This window comes from Dicentrarchus labrax, unplaced genomic scaffold (genome assembly GCF_905237075.1).
Source record: "Dicentrarchus labrax unplaced genomic scaffold, dlabrax2021, whole genome shotgun sequence".
Classification (NCBI taxonomy): Eukaryota; Metazoa; Chordata; class Actinopteri; family Moronidae; genus Dicentrarchus; species Dicentrarchus labrax.
Genome location: NW_026136706.1, coordinates 15930820 through 15951169, shown reverse-complemented (window position 1 = coordinate 15951169; position 20350 = coordinate 15930820). Strand labels below are relative to the sequence as shown.

The 20350-nt window shown below is 41.1% G+C and overlaps 1 protein-coding gene across 1 annotated transcript in view; it reads left to right on the top strand.

The window, feature by feature from the left end:
* Window positions 1-1040: 1040 nt before the first annotated feature.
* atf2 (activating transcription factor 2) overlaps window positions 1041-20350 on the top strand; it is an 86970-nt gene continuing 67660 nt past the window's right edge. The window contains exon 1 of the mRNA XM_051403799.1: window positions 1041-1044. The gene's annotated coding sequence lies outside the window, so the exon portion shown is untranslated. The remainder of the gene's footprint in view (window positions 1045-20350) is intronic.

Genomic DNA, 20350 nt, shown 5'->3' with positions numbered 1-20350 from the left:
AAAGAGCCTCTATTCCTGGTGGGTGAGATGACTTTTGTGATGAAAGTTAATGTCGGGGAGTCCTGATGTCCTTATTTTCCTCTCAGAGGCAAGATTCCACTTTCACCTCATGAAGGAAAGACGCCATCCGCTGAATGGCTTCTTCCGTGTATGGAAACAAATGTGCTGCTGTAATGGAATAGCCCGGTCAGCAGCCTAATGTATTATCTCCTCCTCAACGTATTTATTTACACTCAACTACTCCACAAATTGTCTTGTCATCTTAATGGGTGAGGATTAATCTGTTGCCATGCAGGCTAAGGTGAATGAAAGAGACTGACTTTTTCCAAACTTTGTTTGTGGCCCCAAAGGGCAAGTTAACACTTTAAAGCCTGTGCTTTGAGATGCTGTACAATGAGATTTGTTCTGCTGTTTTGTTCTTATCTTATTCAAATACAAAGTAAACCTGATTGAGTTAATTGTAAATAGGCTATTTATGTATTTAGTCATAATTAACACATAATAATATGTCAAAGGATTGCACTATGTGGACTTAATACTTTGCCTTTTTCATTATAACCACAGAGTGTCTTGTTCAAGGACATACCTTACGTTTCACCACTGAGGAAGGACAAGCTATATCAAGACAAATGGTAAGGTCATCATTAAATCTATCGCAGTATCTGTAATGTTTAATACAGAGTATATTGTGTCTACATATTAGATATTGAATCCTTGTTTAAGACGGGTGCCAGAATCATGTTGTCCATTTCGATATATGTCAATTGTGCTATAATCATTTTCAGTGAATCTAGCAGAGATTGTCATTTACCCAGTGTCCAAACTGCTCATATTTCATCCCCACCTGAAAGAGGCTGCCATTGAATATAATCACATACACACCTACTGCATCAGACCAAGAGAAAACAGAGTGTGCACTTTGTGCACAGCTATTTATATCAATAAGTCCCGTGCTGAGAGGCACAAAATGAGCGTTTAAGCTGCAGGGCCCAGAGAGCTCAGTAGCAGGTGGGCAGGCTGCTTTGAGGTGCCTGGGCTGAGGGGGTACTCGCTCTTTTACAGGTGTTGCCCATCTCACTGTGCATCCACGGCTCTGGGAAGGTTTAGGTTTGGGAGGGAGTGGGACAGCTGGAGCAGCAGGCATTGGGGAGACAGAGAAAGAGCCTCCTCTCACTGTCGGGGCCTCCGCAGGTCAGTGCCTCTACCCAAAGGGACGGCAGAGCGAAACGCCATCAATTCACAAACAAAGGACCCTCTTCACCCGCCACAAAGGAAACATATGTGATAGAGCTGACTCCCAAGCCGCAGCTCACTTTAACATGTCAGCCTCCCCTAATTAGCTTTGTTAACTCCCTCTGCTGTCTGCCCAACTGAGGCCTCTCCCAGTCACATGTGGGCTTTGTGTTTACAAGGGCAAATGCTTGGACTCGCTCCCAAAACACACATTTTCCTTTAACTTGATACGCTGGTTTGTTTAATGGTTCATAATTACAATCGGAAAATGAGAATCATCTACACTTGAAGACCATCCCCCCCAAACAATTGCCCTATTATAGATGGATTCTATTGATACAGTATTGACATATTGATTTCTGTAGTGCAAATAACCAAATCCTTACTGCGCCTTTTCAGGTTTTGCTGCAGAGCTTAACATGGCCTTTTATCCATTGCGTGTACACGTCTATGTCCGAGACATGTTGTTTTAGATGAAAACAGCTGCCCCTCAATCTTTATCGGGATGTTTTTGAGTCATTACTGGCCAGCCTTCAGACTGTGGTCTGCCATGCGTTACATGTTGCAGTCCACACTGAGCCTCATGTGACCCCTGCTGCTTACCCACTGGCAGTGCAATTTAACCAGGCTGATGACATGCAGCATGACATCCCTCGGAGAAGCGTCCCGCTCACAGCCTCATTGGGAGGGGGTTTTGGTCAGGGGGGATGTGTGAACTGCAGGATCCCTCAGTGACCTCTCTGGAGCACAAATCAAATTGGTCTGTGATTCAGGAGGGGTGTGTTTGCTTTGTGTAATTTTTCATAAAAAAAAACGTCATGCGTAACAGATTTTCTTCTTTGAAGGTAGGAAGCAACTAAACCAGAAACTTCCTCAACTTACTGAAATGAAGGCGGCGTCCTGTATACATACGGTAGATCGTGCTGTGAGTGAATCTCATTATCATAAGTCAACCTCTGTTAGAATTCAGCCATAACTAGATGTCTCTGGCCTGAACACTAGGTGGGTCTGACAACTGACAACGGCTGAAATATTTATAGCCTTGATGTTTACAATTTGCTCCACTCTGTTTACCTCCCAGCAGTATTTTTTTTTAATCTGATGAAAAATAGCATGCAGCAAGCCTTGATGTATTCCTACATAGTTGCAAGTTCGCGTCTGTACAGTGGGTAGATTCCATTGGACTTGTATTTAACGAAGCCATGTGAAATTCAGGCTTTGGCCCTGCTGGCTGCCAGACAGTCCAGCACTTGAGAAGCACCCGGCCCAGAGCTGTGTGACTGCTGCTGACTGAGTGTCATGATCCCAAGATCTCTGCTTTCTCTTTGACAGGAGGGTTTGAAATTCCTGGGTTAAAAGTTCTCTGAGATTATATCTCAGAAGGCTTTTGTGATGATGGTTCATGACAGGTATTGCTTTCAAGTGGGTGAAGGAATTCTGCTGAATGTCTTTCCTGCAGAGAACTTCAAAGAATTACGTCAATGAAACGCACAAATATGGAGCATTAATATTACTCAGATAATTATTTTTTATTTCTAGGTCCTCTGATTGGATTTGCTGATTGATTCAAATTGAGGTTTATTTTCTCTTAAACTGTTTCCAGACTGTACTCAATAAAATCTACACTTACATTACGGTATCAATAAATGTCAGGACATTAGAGATGCATTTCCCTTCTCTGAAATAGTGATTGTCCTACTCTTAAGGGATGACTCACTAAGTCATTATTATTATTATCCATGTGCCTTCTGGGGTAAAGAATATCGCAGTCATCTTATTTACCATGAATGTATTTATCTCACACCATTTAAATTAGCAGTTTGTTAATGTATGTCCAGGTGAATACATACATAAATATGTATGCAGTAGATAATGCAATAATAAGCCATATTACATTCACACAGCAGCGCAGTGACAGTATAGGGGGAAAAATGACAAAATGAAAAATGACAATGACAATAAATGACAGATATGTTTAAGGTTATTTTAAGCTTCTGCAGTCCACCCGTCTTTTAAAGCATAAGAATATTTACCAAGCAAATGTGTATCAAAATATGGCATTATTCCCTGATAGGTGAAGCATACATACTTTGACATGCCTCAGCAACTCAATGTATTCTACACACTCACTGCCAGCCATGACAGCAGACTCCTTTTTGTTCTTTTTCTCCTCTTTCCTGAACACTTAGAATAAAAATCACAAGTACTGTTGTGGAGAAATACCAAGGTAACAGTCTGGAGATGTCTGGCCAAAAGGGATTTGTCCCTCTAGGTACAAGGTAGGGAACGGTATGCCCTGCTATTTTGCATTTCTGAATTGCTTAGCTGCCCAAGCATGCTTTATGTGGGCCAGGCTCTTGAAGTGTGTCATAGCATCATATGACCGCTGTACGGGAGGCTTGCTGTTGGACTTTACCCAACAAATATGGATTATGTTAAAATGGCCTGTGAATTGACGAGGATATGCTAATATGTCCCAGATGGCTATGTGAGAAGCGGACGGCGGGGACATGCAGACAGTATATGGCAGAGGCAGTGTTTGGCAGGTCCATCATTCCGTCATTAAAGGCCACATTATTACTTACAACAAGGCTTGCATGACAATTGCTGGAAAAAATGCAGTCCCTCTGAGAGTAGCCTGTTGTGTCCTTCAGTTTCTCTTTGCTTTTTTTGTTGTCTTCTTCCTTGCAAATCTGTTCTCAGCTGCTGATACTGTAGATCTCAGTGCTGTGTAAGGGGGTTTGTGCTTACCTTGTTCAAACATCAATAAGACAGCCTATTACTAGCTGAGGCCATTCATTAATATAATGAGATGGTTTTGCTTTAATTGATAACCGATCGGTGTTGATGAGACATTATGCACTTGTGGATACAATATTTTGCTGCATTTTTCCTCAGTTGAACTGAAGCACCTGCATATTTGTTTTAGAGAGGCATGACTCCTCTGGAGCTATTATTCTGTTGTACCGGGCTACCAATGAGCTGTCCCCTCTGCATTATTATTGAACTAAGGTATTAGGTTTTCAGCTGCACAAGCAGAAAGATAATGGTGGCTTATGTGTAAGTGTGCATTTGGGACAGCCTTTGTCCTTTTGATATAAACAGCCACATAAATGACAGGATTAAAGACAAAAGCTAAATGATGCGAACTGTATTTCACTTTGAGTGATAAAAGTGTTGCAACTCATCTTTATAATGTGCTTAAATGGCAGACATTATAAAACTTCCATGTTGCACTGAAATGATTAGTCAGGTAATCAGTTAGTTGATTAACAGAAAATTAACTCACAACAATTTTCATTACTGATTTAATTAATTATTAATTAATTTAATTTACTTATTTAAGCCATTTTTGAATCAAAAATGACAAAAATCTACAAGTTCCAGATTCTTAAATGGAAATATTTGCTGGTTTTCTCAGTCATTAATAATAGTAATTTAAATATTTCTGAATTTTGGATTGTTGAGCCGACAGAATGAGACCCTTTAAAATTGACATGGACATTTTTTGGGATATTTTATGGGTGGATTAATTGAGAAAATAGTCATCACTTGCAGTCCTGCTTTTAAGTATTTAAGTAAGTTTGTATCTATTGATAAAATATAGCACAATTTCTTTATTGAGCTAAGGATTTTTGTGTGCCTCAAGCCTGTGTAGAGATGTACTTTGGCGTGGAACAAATGACTACTGACACCACATCCAAGCACATCAAGGATTATCATCACAAAAATGACAGAATTAAAGATGTCAAGATTGGCTTTGAACCTCCCTCTGGAGACGTAGCTGGGTGGGTAGAGAACGAGGGGGTGGGGAGGGGTGTTAACATTTGTTATAGATTTCTACACTCTGTATTTGCTGGGGGCATTGTTAGCACAGAACGCCTCCAGCCCAGGACTTAGGCAGGCCCCCAGCAGATGCAGGCTGCCTTGTACACAGACACACAGACATGCTCCCTTACTACCACAACCCCACCCCTGGAAGAGGAAGAATAGATGCCCCGGGGCAATTCTAGCTGGTGTGGATCAGTTCAGATGAGGCACATTAAGTGGCTAGTGATAAATTTGGCATGACAATTGCAAACACCATCGCTTTTGTCTGTAATTAATTCCAGTGGTGCCTGAGGCCTTCCCCGTGTTGCTACTGGTGTGGGCCAGCAGTGCTCTCCTAACGAGGGCACATTACAGCCAGGATTATAGCCTAGATAAAGGTGCTCTTAGAGGGAGGTTAGTGAGATGTATTTCTGTGGTGTTGAGCAAGGCGAAGATCTGGAAGTAATTTTTTAGAACGCCTGATGCAGGAACACACACAATAATACTACACAAGAGTAAAAGAAGGAGTTGTATTTAATTGAACTGTTTAGATTATCATTCCTCAGTATCTTAAAAGCAGCCTGGCAGTAATTATGTTCACTGCTACCATACATAATAATAACAGGTAAACAAATACAGTAATTTAAAACCTTGTTGAAGGCTTCCGCCTTCATCTAGGGACGATGAGCAGTACAAGTTTCACAATACTGGTTTAGAAATGTAGTACCGGGATGTATCTGAAATGATGAATTGGCACAGAGTAGTGGAAATTATGAGCCCACAGATTGCACCTTTAATATTTGGTCCAATGGGTCCTACAACTCAGTTATTCTCATTCACTGGTAATGTGGAGGCATTAATTAACGGCTTGTACTTCTGAGTAGTTTTATTACGGCTAATGTCCCTCATTAAGTGAAATATAGTTACTCAAGGACATAAAAGAATCCCTCAGCAGCACCATTAATCTTGATTTCACTTGTGAGAGTACTTGGATATCTTCTGTAACTTGCTCTGTAATGTGGTATCTGAGGCTCTTGCTCTGGCTCAGGCAGCCTTGTGTGTTCACCACCTCCTCTGTAGTCTCCAGCAGGGGGAAGCTGAACACACCACCAATCTGTGTCATTACTCTGTCATTGCATCAAATCACATGATTAGCTTCATGGGGCAGTGGAGGAGGCCTGCTTGCTGCGGCTGGCCGTTGCAGTCCCTGGGTAATGGTCCGGTGGCACTGTGATGGAGGGTTGTGTGCTGTCCTCCATGCAGGGCCAAGGATGCACCATCATTCAGCCTGCCGGAGATGGCCTTAGGGTGAATCGTGTTCTTTACTGCTCAGCCCTTTCACTTACGGTAGAGTGTACCGCTGCAGTTTCCTTCGAGAAAATATTGCTTATTGGTAACACTTCCTTTCTTGGACATGCTATCATAAACATTGGAAGTGAGTTGTTTGGAAATAGGCTGTACTGTGCTGCGAACCATTTCCCCTAGCTTGGATCTGTCACATATGTGTGTCGAAAGACAGAGGTCTTTACAGTGGATGTTAAAAAAAAATTACCAAACCATTAAAGGGATAAGGAGTAGCCCATGCAGGAGTACCTAACAGGGCCGGTTGGCTCTGTGGAAGGCCAATCCGACAGTTTGTCGATGCAGCCTTTTATAATGCAAAGGCTTATAATTATCTCGCGCTCACTCATTTCACACTGACATATCGCTTTCCTAAATGTCAGTAGGAACAGCCAGTGCACTTCTCTTCCCCCAGCTCAGGAGAGAACCTCTCTGCACCCAGCACACAGCTATGATGATGGCAGTGCTTTAGCCCTGAACGTGTAGCCCCCCGCCGGGGAATAGCGGTTCAGGCATCACCGATCGTTGACCTGGCTATTGTTGTTTGTGATACTTACTGGTAAACTTTTGCAATCAATACAACATCAGCCAGCAGAGCCCCTGGGAATGAAAACCTGAAACAGCGCACTTAATCTTGGAGCCGGCCCCTGCTCCCTGCTCTGCCGCTAAACTAGGTAGTTGGCCTACTTGATGCGGCATTATTGCCGCAGAGGTCAGATGTGAGCTGTCTTGCACAGCGCCTGATGAATGGCTGTTTTTGATAAAGCGCCTCTCCCATCCAACAAGAGACATTTAATAATGATGGACCATAACTGCACACAAAAAAATCCTTGTAGAAGAAAGGAAAAAAAAATCCCTCCTGCCTGCCTTTCCCCATCTCAGACAGTGAGCAGCTAGCCATACTCAGTTCACTTGTGGGCTTTCATACAAAGGAACCAAAGCACTGTGGAGTTTACAATCACTACTCAATTTAATTTGTACTGACAGGTTTGGACAAAGTTAACATTAATGCATTTTTAAAATTTCTTACTTATTTAGTAGATTAATCTATTAAGAATAATAGATATTAAAAATACAGCATATACTACACCATATACTACTAACAATTACAATAAACCGAATATTCTGACAAATATTCCAGATATTTACTTTTTGGATGTTCCTAACATGTATTGTACATGTATGTACATGTATTGGAAAATGAGGCTGTGCAGTGCCACAGCACAGCATAGGCCTATACAGTGTTTTATATTGGATGGTGTTCACAAAGGTAACAATATTAAATGATAGCATTATGTCCACAGTAATGCAATTTAGCATCCACTCAGACTGCAAAACCATCCATCTCTGGAGGAGCCCATAAGATAATTGAATGTCTTTTAAACTGCGAATGATCATTTAACTAGCTCAGTGGTCAAGGCAACAGCCAGCAATTTTGCAATCTGCCATTGTGATGAGCAATCAAATCAGCATGTATTTAGTTTAAGTGGCTCTAAATAAAATGCACACCTTTTAAATGAGTATAGTTATGAAAGTATACGGTGAAATTAAATGCCATTCTCCAGAAAACAAAGCCCAAAGCGCGGTGACAGTTTTGACATAGACAATGCCTTTAGTGACAGGAATAACAAATTAATTGGAACCATAACACATTCTCTCTAAAGGTGAGGTAAACACACCTGACTGTATATTTTTCACCATCAGTTAAATCTCAATTGGATCTAAAAATAAACCCCAAGACATTGAACAGTTTAATGGATTTTGACGTCTCTGCATTATGCTGTCACTCCAGTATAAATGAATCATAACTTTGCTCTGCACCAAGGAATTACCATGCATTTTGAGAAAATGCATTGTGCGCCAAGCTGTGAATTATGATGCGAGATCAAAATAAATGTGTAATGACTTTGGAGATGCCCGGAATAATTTATTGGGTGGAGATAGTTCCATATTGAAAAGAGAGCCTAAGTGGGATACAGAAGCTCTGTGCACTGACACTGCCCTGAATGTGTTTGAATTCTGAAATGTCAGCGTTAGATAGGCAAAGAATCTAGTCTGTTTACTGAAGCTTGGTAAATGAGGGCTTCATTTGGGATGCAGCAGTATTCAATTATATGGTTATTTATTGATCAGAAACAATATATGTCTGTCGGCAGCATGTAAAGATGAATTCAGAGGATAAAAAGAAAGTGTCAGGGAAATTGGCCGATGAAGGATTGCGTTTGATCTGGGTGGGAATTCAAGAATGGAGACAGAATACCCTTGTGTTAAAAAATGGGCCAGACGTGTATTTGCAATTAAAGTTTTTCCACAAAGAACTGTCAAGTGGGTTTTAAAATGAGAAGAAAAAAAGAATAACAATACTGAAATAAACCAGTGGGAAAAAAATAATTTCTAAGATGAGTTAGAAAAAAAATCATACGTATCTACTGTAACCTATGTTTGTCTTGTTAAGACCAGAAGTAATAATTAACAGAAAAATGATGGTCTAACTGAAGCAAAACATTTTATCAAGCCGGCTGGTGTTATTTAGATTTTTTTTTCAAATTTTACATATTAATGTTTTGTGACCAACCATAGTTTGAAAAAAACCCCCAAAAAACTAGTGATAGTACTACTAGTGTTTGTTTTGCTAATAGCTAAAATCCTCCTGTCCGCGGGTACATGTTAGCAAACATGTAACTGGAGTATGAACGGTAATCAATAGAAAATGAATCAACAACTATTTTGATACTCAATCAGTTATCATTCTCTGGTTCCATCTTGACAATTGTGAGGCTCTCCTGTTTTTCTGTGTTTTTACATCTTTGGGTTTTGGACTGTGTGAAGATGAGGAAATTGTGACTTTTTTCACTCATTTTATGTCAAATACTCAATCCAGCAAATAATTGGCAGATTAATTGAAAATGAACAAAACTGTCAGTTGTAGCCCTTCATCTGACCCCTTAAATGTTACAATTTAAGAAATATTAGCAATGTTAATAATAATACCAAAAATAACAAAAAGTCTTCACCTTGTGTTGGTAATCTTTGACTACCTTTGCCACTGGGCTGTCCCGAAGCTTTTTGAAGAGTAAAGTGTGAAACTTTACATCTTCTGGCCCTCTGTTAGCTCATTTACAGGGCTCAGCTGAAGTGTGCTGGGGTGTGTGATGCACCAGCGCACTCACTTTACATCCCCACTGTAAACACTGTCTATTATATTATTCACAACAGTGTCCTCCAGAGAGATGGATCCCGGTGAGGCCCCTCTGAATATGGAACACCAGCTATTGTGCTTACCTGCTGCCCCATATCAACGTGGCCCACAGTGGCCCTTAGATGGTTCTCGTTCAGATCTCTTTAGCTGGGCTGGAGGGTAATCCCTGGGCAGCCGGGGCTTCTCTGTTGTCTCCTGGTTGTTTTCTGTGTAGTTCATAAATTATAGATGGGCCATGTCGAGGGCCATCATGCTGCCTGATCCCTGTCTGTGCTGACAGCTGTATGATGCGCACTGAGTGCAGCAGATTGGGAGCTCAGAGTTTCATCAATAAATATCACTCTGACCCTCACACTTGGCCTCGTGTCAGCGGTCAAGGTAATGGCTTTTTATTATCGTGAAGGGCAGCCCAGCGTGGGGTAGTCTTAAGGTTGCTCGTCCATCTCAGGTCTGGAGACACAAAGACAGACAGAGAGGGAGAGAAAGAGAGAGAGAGAGAGAGAGAGAGTGAGGAGAAGAGTAGCTGGTCTAAAGTTTAAATGGACTGGGCTGTTATTATGTGAAGCCTGAGGATGAGTGTGGATGTGTTGTGTGTTTGACAGGGAACAGCAGGGAGCTTTTGTGTGGTGCTCCAGAGGAAGTAGTGATTTTCATGGACACATTATTGGATTAAATTAACCTTATTAACCAGCTGTGATGAATTCTATTGAGCTCACTGCTTCACAGAGATCTCCAAATAAATTGTGTGAGTGTGTGAAAGCGTGCAGCTGTTTCTATTTTTGTGTGTTTGATTGTGGAGCTTATCTGTCTATGTCTGTATGTGTGTGTGTTAGCTGATGGTTAGCTCTAACTGCCTGGCTCATAGATGACAGGGCTTGAAATGCCATGATTGTGTACTGAAAGCTCAGGCAGCTGTACATGCTGCATGATGTCTTCAGAATACAGGTTTTTAGACAAAACAATATAGAACAGAACAGCATTTTGTCTAAAGTTCATTCATCAAAAAGCTGCATATTTTGAAAAGGGTAAAAGCCCCACACAACCCTGTCAGGGAAGCGCAAAGGCTAGATACTATAGATTACTTTAATCCCCTGCCAGATATAAAAAGGATAATTACATATTTGTGGTGGAGGCTGTGTGGTGAAAAAATCAATACAGCCTTTTTTTGTATGACACTTCATTAGTGTGAAAAAATCTTGGAGCTGAGAAGAACTGCACTGCAATTAAATGGTTCTGCTACCTTAGACTTTGTAATGGCTCTATATTATTATCCAGTTTATTTGAAATAGTGGTTGCACTTGTGGAGTAATTGGAAACCATTGATTATGTACTTTTATGTCTACACTCTTGCACATCATTATGGAGAGAAGCAATAGTTAGTTAGCCTCTCTAATGAAGCACTAATTGCACTAAGTAGGTTAAGATGTTAGTCAAACTGCACTCAACTGAAATGACAGCACAAAGACTTTCAATTAATCTGCATACACTGACTAGCAGATGTTGTTTTGGACTGCATATCTTGCAGATTTTATTTGTTTTGTGTCTGATCTTGTTGCGTAAATAGAAATTGTGTTTGTATCAGTCCATTGGCAGCAGATGAAATTGATTGGAAAGAGGGGAAATAAGAGGCGGCGGGGGGGGAAAAAAATCTAAGGTGATGGAATATAAAGTGGCCACTTTTCAAAAGGAGGACCATTTGTAATGTAGGTTCCCTCCTGATAATGTCAGCGGTGTAACACTGGCTGGTAATTGTGCAGGAATGTCTGTTAACTCATACCACTGTGTTAACATTTATTTAAAGATGTGAGGACCCTGCGCTTAGTTTAGCCCCTGACATAACTCCAATGTGTCCAGTTGTAATGAATATAACACAGTATGGAAACTGAGATAATGTAATTTATGTCATTTTATCGTAGAATAAAAGTATATAAGGAGGGATGACACACAACATAGGCCACAAGCCAGACCTGAAACCACAACATCACAAAGCACATGGTATGTCCCCTAATAGTCCACTGAGCCATGCAAATACTTTCACTATTAGCATCCTTCTACCCTCTGATATTTTCTAGGAACTTCTGTGGTGACTACAGTATATTGTACCTATAACCATTGACTAATTACTCACACAATTACAACTTACCGCTTGTGTTTCCAGTGAATTGCATGTTAATTTCTGTACAAATGAATCTTTCCCATTTATAATAATTTATATAAGATTTTGCACCTACCTTCAAATGAAGCTATTTAATTCAGGAAATGCATTAACATGGCATCTTACTAAATATCACTTATAGAAATTACAGTGTATTCCTATTGATTTCTATTTGAAAATACCCAATTATTTTTCAGGAGTGTATTGAAAACTAAATATGGAATCCATTCAGCTCGGTGCAGAATTCATTGTCTGCAAAAAAAATTTGATGGATTGTCCATTTGTGCAAATGAATTACCCTGTCTAGATATTAGTGTAGCACATTACCCACTGAGGTCATTATGGGAGATGCTGGCTGCCATGCTCTCTCCGCAGAGCTGATGGTTTTGGTGTGAGGGTCCACATGGACTGGCTGAACACTGTCCCCCACCATGGACCTCTGTGGAGAGAGTGATGCTGACACTACACTCCTGGCAATCAGTCAGCTCGCCACCCACCACTATGCGCTATCCGAGATGTGGAGAGCAGGGTCTGTGCTGGTTACAGCTTAAACCCAGCAGCAGCAGGAGGACTTGCCGCCTTTGATCTTTTTTCTTTCAAAGGGCTCAAATGCTCACGCTTTTGTACGCTTGAGAGACACTTCAGCCTTCACTACCCAGGAAGGAAAAAAAGTGTAAAAGTGCTGTCCGCTTGTTACAGATATGGAACCATTCAAATTAAAAGTAAACGTCTAAATGGAATTAAATCTCACAATATTGTTGATTGGTTTAATAAGAGCCATCTGTTGAGCATGTTGAGCAGGGTAAGTTGATGTAAACTGGAGTATTAAATGTGGGGTGGAGACCTCTATCAGGACCTCTTATTAACAGAAGCATGTTCTTGGTGGGATCTTAAGAAATCTCCTGGCTTTATATGGCTGTCTGGGGAGAGGGTCAGACCCTGTAAGCTGTCATTGCACATGAAAGGATTAATGTCATCTTATAAGAAGGGGGGAAAAGCCGTCTTATAGTTATTTATTCTGTTTCATTCACATTCTGCTGGCTCTGTAAAAGAAAAAGGCTAATGTCTGGTCTAATTTGTAGCCCTTTAAATTCCAGACAGAGATTCTTTACATATCTCTGGAGCTCATGGCTCTTCTCGGTGCAGCCCCTCTCCTCCTCTCCTTCTGGGATTCCTCTTAAACCCGACCAATTTACTATCTGAAGGAAAGTGAAGATTTACATGAGTTTGTACTTGAATGGCTCCAACTCTAGCTTCATGCACTAAACACTCCCACTGTAATTACCATTCGTGGATCCTGCTCTCTGATACCTCCCTCTCTCTCCTCTGTACCTAGGCCAATTGAAGGGGAGAGAAAAGGAAAATACTTATTCCCCAATGCTGATTCTTAGTGCTCCTTGTTCAGGATCTGTAATTGGATCTGTGTTTTCGACTCCCTGCTAATAAGCAGCTTACTTTGGCTCCCTCTAGACTTGACCCACCACATTTTTGTTTTATGAATTTTACAAGGGGATTTTAATAGATGCTTTAGGCTATGCAAAACATAGGCTGAAGGGGAGGCATAATGTGGGAACCTTGACACAGAGTACGCCTGAGTGGCTGCTTATCATTGCGGACAGGTCTCATAACTTTCATTAAGATTGATGTAGGACAAAAGGGAATGCGTGAGAAGAGGGACATGAGAGAATATTAACCTGTGCTCCTGTAACTAACTATAATTGTTTTGCATTCGGTCTCTCCTCAGGCAGCCGCCCTCATTATCTTTACCCGTACATGACGGTGCAGCTGATTTTAGTAGCCCGGCTTGTTAGAGGAGATTGGAGGTCAGGGCAAACTGTAATCTGCCTTTGGTTATTTTTATGGTAGAATCGGACGGCCAGGGGCTGAAGTGGTGTATCAGTGTATTTTACAAACATAACACCTCATTTCCTTTCATTTTACACCCGTGTAATTTTTTTCTGAAGTTGGCTGCTCGGGGCTGTTGGAAATTGTAGCAGGTAAAGAATCCATCATTTTAATATCGAGATTGTTTTACATACGTCTTGCCATGAAGCTTTTTCTAAATGTTTGCTCAGCTTGATCAAATTAAATGCAATTTAATATAAAAATGTATCTGCCTTTCATGCTGTCTTTCAAATGGAAAGCTGAACAGACAATGGGATGTGGATTTCCATGTCTGTGGTCTCCACCTCTCTCTCTAATGTAGAGTCTGCTGTTAGCCCAGTGCTCATTTAAAAATGGCAGAATGCCAGTGTCACCCATACAGGGTCACTGAAATGAGAGAGATGAAAAATGTAAAGACAAGTGCTGACCCGTAGCATACCCACCATTTCTTCAATCATTAAAATACTTCCAGAAACCATGGATGATTCCATAATTCAATATCGTTTCTAAGTGATTTTTCTTATCATGCCTGTCTACATCTCTATATTAAGCAAGTTCATTTGTCTTAAAAAGACTGGGAAATTAAAGAACATTTCCAACATTTCTCCAGATGAATGAGACAGGTACAGTCATAGAGGTGAACATTCAGCGAAGATGGAGCTTTACTCAAAGGTACTAACTAAGACACTCTGTTGGGTATAGGAACACTAATGACCAACACAATCACCTATCTTGACATGAATACCAAAGATAACAAGGAGAGGTGGGAATAGGTGTAATGCTCTCTCTTTCATCCTCTCTCTTCGCTTCTTTCTCTCTCTATGGGAATCTACCAAGCATGCTTTACTTCATCACAAAGCTAACGTGGCATAGAACTTTTAAAACCCGCCTCGGCTTTTGTATCTTTCTCACCCCCCTCTCTCCCTCACTCTCCATCTCTCTCTTCTCTCTCTCTCCTGGTTGGTAATTCTCCCATCTGGAGGATGTTTGAGAGAAACAAAGAAACAATAAGAGGAAGTTGGGAGAGGGGGTGTCAGGCTGTCAGTAATCTGACAGCTATGGTAACTACCCTCTAATCCAGACGGCTCCAGCCACGCTCCGGCCTGACACCCGCGCCTCTGACTGACAGCTGAAGACCGGGCACATTCCACAGGCAGAAGTGACATCCAGTCTATTAAGGCAGACAAGCACAAAGCAGAGATTTGCCCTGACTGCCTGGTACTGAAGCCTACTATGGGGGGTGATTGGAGAGGTCCTGGAGAAGGTGTCAGACTCAAGCTCAGATGATAACCATATTGTAATGATGCTGCTGGACAATGAAGTGCCATGATTGCCCATGCTGACAGCGGAAGTTTATGTCTGGATATCTCCCCCCCCACACACCTCCTGCATTCGCAGGCAGCTCACAACACACACACACAGTCTCCAGGTCCCAACTGCCAGTCAAAAGCCTGGCCGCAAACGGGTGCACTTCTTATTCCAGCACAAGAGTGCACCAAACAGTGATCTCTAATGGACTGACCCGAGGCATGCTGTGCTGACAGGGAGAGCAGTATAATTGTTGTTTATCTTCTTCCTCTTTAGATATCTCTCTGAGCATAAAGAGACTTCTCAGTGTTCATTTGTTGCTACAGAATAGCCCAGAATCCTCTACTTAGTTTCTTTATGAGCAAAACATTCCTGCAGAAAGCTATACATGATTGCTTTTGGAGGCGTTTGCGATGGCAGAAAAGTATGTAATTGGTTTTACTTAAGGTTAATTATTTGCACTGGCAGGTCGCATTGTTGTAAGCCGTTCATTAGAATACACATCCAACACACGGAGCAAATGAGATGAGCTGGCTGTGCTTTATTTTAGGTTTTGCCTTAAAAGAGCCCCAAAACCAAGCCAAACCTTAATGATACTCTCAGCAGCCTATATAATGGAACAAATTTACATAAATTAGGCCACAGATCTGCAGTGGCATCCGACAGGCTTGACTGTTTATATTTGAATACTTTGGCTAATTAGAAGTGCTAAAAAAGTGGACACAGAATATATACTCTGCTTTGAATTCAGTCCCGGATCTGTACTGCATACATAAAACATTTTCCCCTCGCTTTCCTGTATCAAATGCCTTTGGTTTCAACTTTATTTTGTATGAAGCCTGATGGTTTAAGACATAGATGATTTGATTTCCTCTGCTTGTGGTGTAGTTTGCAATGCCAATGCATGGTAGGAGATTTAAAAAGGGAAAAGATGAGCTAGAATAGGGATTTTCCTGTGAATGGTTCAAGTACGAAGTAAATCCCTCAAACAGCCATACCCTAACATTTCTACAATAGAAATTATATTAAGTGTGTAAAAGACACACGCTCTGTATCCTCTCACCCTTAGCACAACATTCAAATGAGTCTGAGAGATTTTGGTTCCAGGCGAGTTCACCAAAGGTGGCATTTCCCGTCTCCTTTCCAGCCAAAGCCTGCTCGTCTTCCATCTTACTTAGCTTGTCTTGATGGAGACTCAGGGTGCATGCCTTGCTAAGTGACAGGGAGTTAAGTATACATTCACACCATCCTGGGCTGCTAGTTAAGTTGACAGAGAGGTTCTGCAACCAGTCGGTCAACATGAAGCTCATTCACACTCCAATCAGACCAATGATAGAGAAAAGGGCTGTTTCAGGATTTCATTTAGAATTTGGTATAAAAGTGTTTATTCTTTTACAACGCTTCGGCTTCATGTTTTCTCACACATCAGACAAGTGATCAGCATAATGATGAATGAACATATTTATTCATCTTGCGATGACTGTAATAAATTAGACATTGATTTCTATCTACTATACGCTCTTAAATGTAAATATAAAAAGTCAACAGGAGAAGAAAAAAAAATCAATGGAAACTTGTTTTTGTTGCTCATTTTCTTTTTCTCTCTGTTCCTTGTACATGCAGACCAACATAGCTATAATGAGATAGATAATTGAGGATATTTTCTATTCAATGGCTAGTTAATTGGTTGCCACCAGTGTCCCAGGAAAGGTTAAATTTATGGTTGCATGTCACCAATTACAATCCCAGCTGGCTTTGTTCATCTGGAAATATTTATGGCAAAAAGTCAATGTTTTGGGTGACAAATGACAGGTTGGACGTGAACACATTGCAGAACCACGAGCCGCATGTTGCATTCTCTCACAGCATCTCACAGTCTGGGCTGTGCATAATCTTTCATTTTTGAGCGTAGAATCAATGTGTGCATAATCAAATTCCTATTGACAGCGCTCATATCCTTCTTCCCTGTGGCAGAAAAGAAGATCTTGAAGTGGGGAAGGATGAATGCATTAACATCCTTTCAGTCAGTCTAGCAGATAACAAAGCTCCCTGCCTCAGTGTTAACACTGCAGATTAGGTCAAGTTTTTACCCCTCTGAGTTTCTCTCCTGTAAATGACGAGTTTTGATGTGAAACAAGCAACATGTCAAGGCGAGTTGAAAGATGTAGGCATTTTCTGCCATGTCACAATGACAGGCCGCTGAATATTTGGGCCATTAGGGGCTTATTAGTGAATAAATGACCAGATGGTTCAGTGATGCACAGAGATGGACAGAACTGGATGCTACTAATCAGCAGTGTCTGTAGCTCGGTGTCAAATCACACGACATGGTAACCCATGGCAACGGAATAAAAGTTAACATTAGCAAGTCAATTTCAGATCTGGGTGGTGTAAACAGGGTTTCAAATAACCCTGCGTTGCTCGCTTGAAAACAGAGAATGTCTGTGTTTCCACAGAGCAAATTCAATTTGAAACAGCAGATGTATGGTTTTCTATTTGCACATTTTCTATCATGTACTTATACATTTTTATGTTTAATCCTTTTCAATTAGATATTTCATTGGATAGACCTTACAGGACATTACAAATACGTGTTATTCGCACTGTAATGTTTTTCAAGTAATCTACGAAAGGAATAGGTAACAATTTTGTAGAAAGCCCCTTCTTGGAAGTTTTAAATGGCTGAGAAAAGGATACCAATTTTTCTGAACCCAATTTTACTACCCACATTTAAAACACAAAGACAGTAGGATGTCTCACAACATCTCACACTTGTTTATTTCAACAGCACCTCACTTTTGTGATTGTCAATATATTCATTCAGATTCTACTTTTGAGGTGCTTTGATTAGTTTGATTCTGAGATGCCCCACCATCCTCTTTACAGGAGGTAACCAACAATTTTTTGAAAACGGCCGTGTTTGTGCTTCAGTATAATTGGTGATGGGTTGTTTTGTGACAGATGTGAAAAAAAAAAAAAAAGTAGTGTTGGCTGCATTACACAAAACACAATACAAGATGCTCCATGTTGGAGCTGCATATGAATGTGTGTGCGTAAACATGCGGGGTCTCTTTAATTGTATGGTTTTCTTCCAGACCCACAGCTGACACAAACAGGCAGCCTGTTTAATGGATGAGAAGAGCCGTTTGAAGACGGTCTGTCACTTCTGATTGCTTTGCCTCTGTTCTAAGCATATCACTTGTCTACTAATACCCCTCCATTTAACTTGAGTTCTCGCTGCCATTAACTTTAATAGATTTATGTATAAAATTTATAAATTAGGGATATAGGTAGGATGTGGAGAGAGCTAAAGAAGCCTCATCATTCGCCCATTTGCCCCATTTGATTAATTGAGTCAAGATTTCTATGTGCATATTAGACTTTAAGGTTACAATGTAATAGAGGTAGGTCACAATATTCTCATATGTTTTTGACACAAACAGCAAATCTCTATCTCAGGGAAAAAAATTATATTTACTTGCATTGTCATTGAGCATGATTAAACTACGGCTTTGTGCAGATTAAGCACTTTGACTTATTGATGTATTGTAATTGTGATATTTCTTGATAAACATATTAATTTGAATAATTTATGCACACATACTACATCCCACTCCATTATACCTTTGAACAACGGAGTGGGCAATAAAACATAGATATTGTGAGCTTTATGTAGGGTTGAAACAGTGGGATTCCATGTTATTATCCTACCCCCCATTACATCGAATGGGAGTGCATTGTTATTATTTGTCATCATATGCTAATTACACATCATTAATGTTAGACCTTAATGGCCCCAAGAGTGGGTAATAGGCTGTAAGGCTGAGCTGGCTGCTTGCAGGGAATCTGAGTCTGGGGGGAGAGAACACATGCTAATGAAGCTGAGACCTTTTATCTTTGCAGATTAAAAGGGAAAAGATCACAACCCTCAAAATAAGCGTTTTGACATCTGTAATTGGAAGAGACAACAAGCTTTTGTTCTATTATAGGGAGCAGGAGACATCAGGCTGGGTGTATAAATCTCTCCAGCGAGCTTTACTCCCTCAGTGCCTTCAGTCAGTTAGCCAAATGAAATCTCACTGCTGCTTTCATGCTTTTAGCTGCCGTTAGACAGAAGATGGAGTGCTGCTGCTTCCAAAGCAGTGCGGAGTCTGTGATCTGTGTGCGTACATGTGTGAGCATGGTAGCTTAGCCTTTTCAAATTAATGGACGCCCTTGTATGCTGAATGGGAACACAGAACAGTGACCCTGCCAATTATTGGGGGAATACTAAGGAACTGTTAGCACACTTTCTGTGCTGTTGCGCAGAGAACCAAAGTTTGATTTTTCTTGGTCCATGATAGTGTTGCCTACTTTACGCAATGATCTTGGCAAAATAATGCACAAAGCACTGGGGTCAGATAGTGAGACCCATGTTGCTGTAAGCTGTAGAAGAGTGACTTAGTGTGCGCATCTGGCCCTCTCCAGCGGGCCTGGCTCAGAGCTGGGGCGAACAGCAAAGCGACAGCTGGTCCAGCATGGCTCCATGTTTGACCCTCAGCACCATGTGTAGTCCTGGGCGGCCAGCGGCACTCCATACCCTGAAGACATGTATGCCATCCCGAACACCTGGTGGGAGGGAGCCCACCTCAGAGCCTAGGGTCTAGTTGTGCTTGCACCGGGTTAGGGATAGTGTTGAGGTGTGTGAGGCTAGATTTCAGGGTCTGTGACCTTCTCAGCCCCTGACACCTCAGCGACCCAAAAGGCTCAGAAAGCAGGGGGCCTGCTGACTGCCCATTTGCTCTGTCTCTGAGGTCCAAGCCGAAAGGTCCTGTCATCACAAAGCAGCTCAGCTGGAGGCCATAGGTGTAATGACCTACATCTATCCATATAGAACAATATGTATGGCATCATCAGTCTGTTTATCTGGCTTGACCTCTACCGACTGTACTTGCATTTTAAAGCACAGCTCTTCACTTGTAAATATCCTAAATATTTAGTCTGTTGTAAAAAGTCGTGCTTTACTCAGATAAACTTTGCAAGCTGCTGTGTGACACCACAGCTGGAGGGAGGGTGTTGAGAAATTGTCTCGCTGTAATTTATGAAATCCTGATTTTGATAGTCTCCATGACTTCCCTCCTTGTAACTGTTTATGATGAATGTTTTATGCATGAAAGCAGAAAATGTTGATCAGGGAAATTGTATGGAATTTGTCTCCATTATGCATGCTTATCATAATCACAGCAAGATTATGCAGTAACAAAGCAGCACTGGTAATACAATAAGTCTCCCTGATAACGCAAAACAACTAAGAGATGAAATGATAGTATACTTAGGCAGCATGTGATAGTCACATAGCCCCTAGGTTTTTCACGATTCATATCTTCTCTTAAATAAACTCGCTCACAGAAATACAGCTTTTATTATCATTCTGCTCTGCA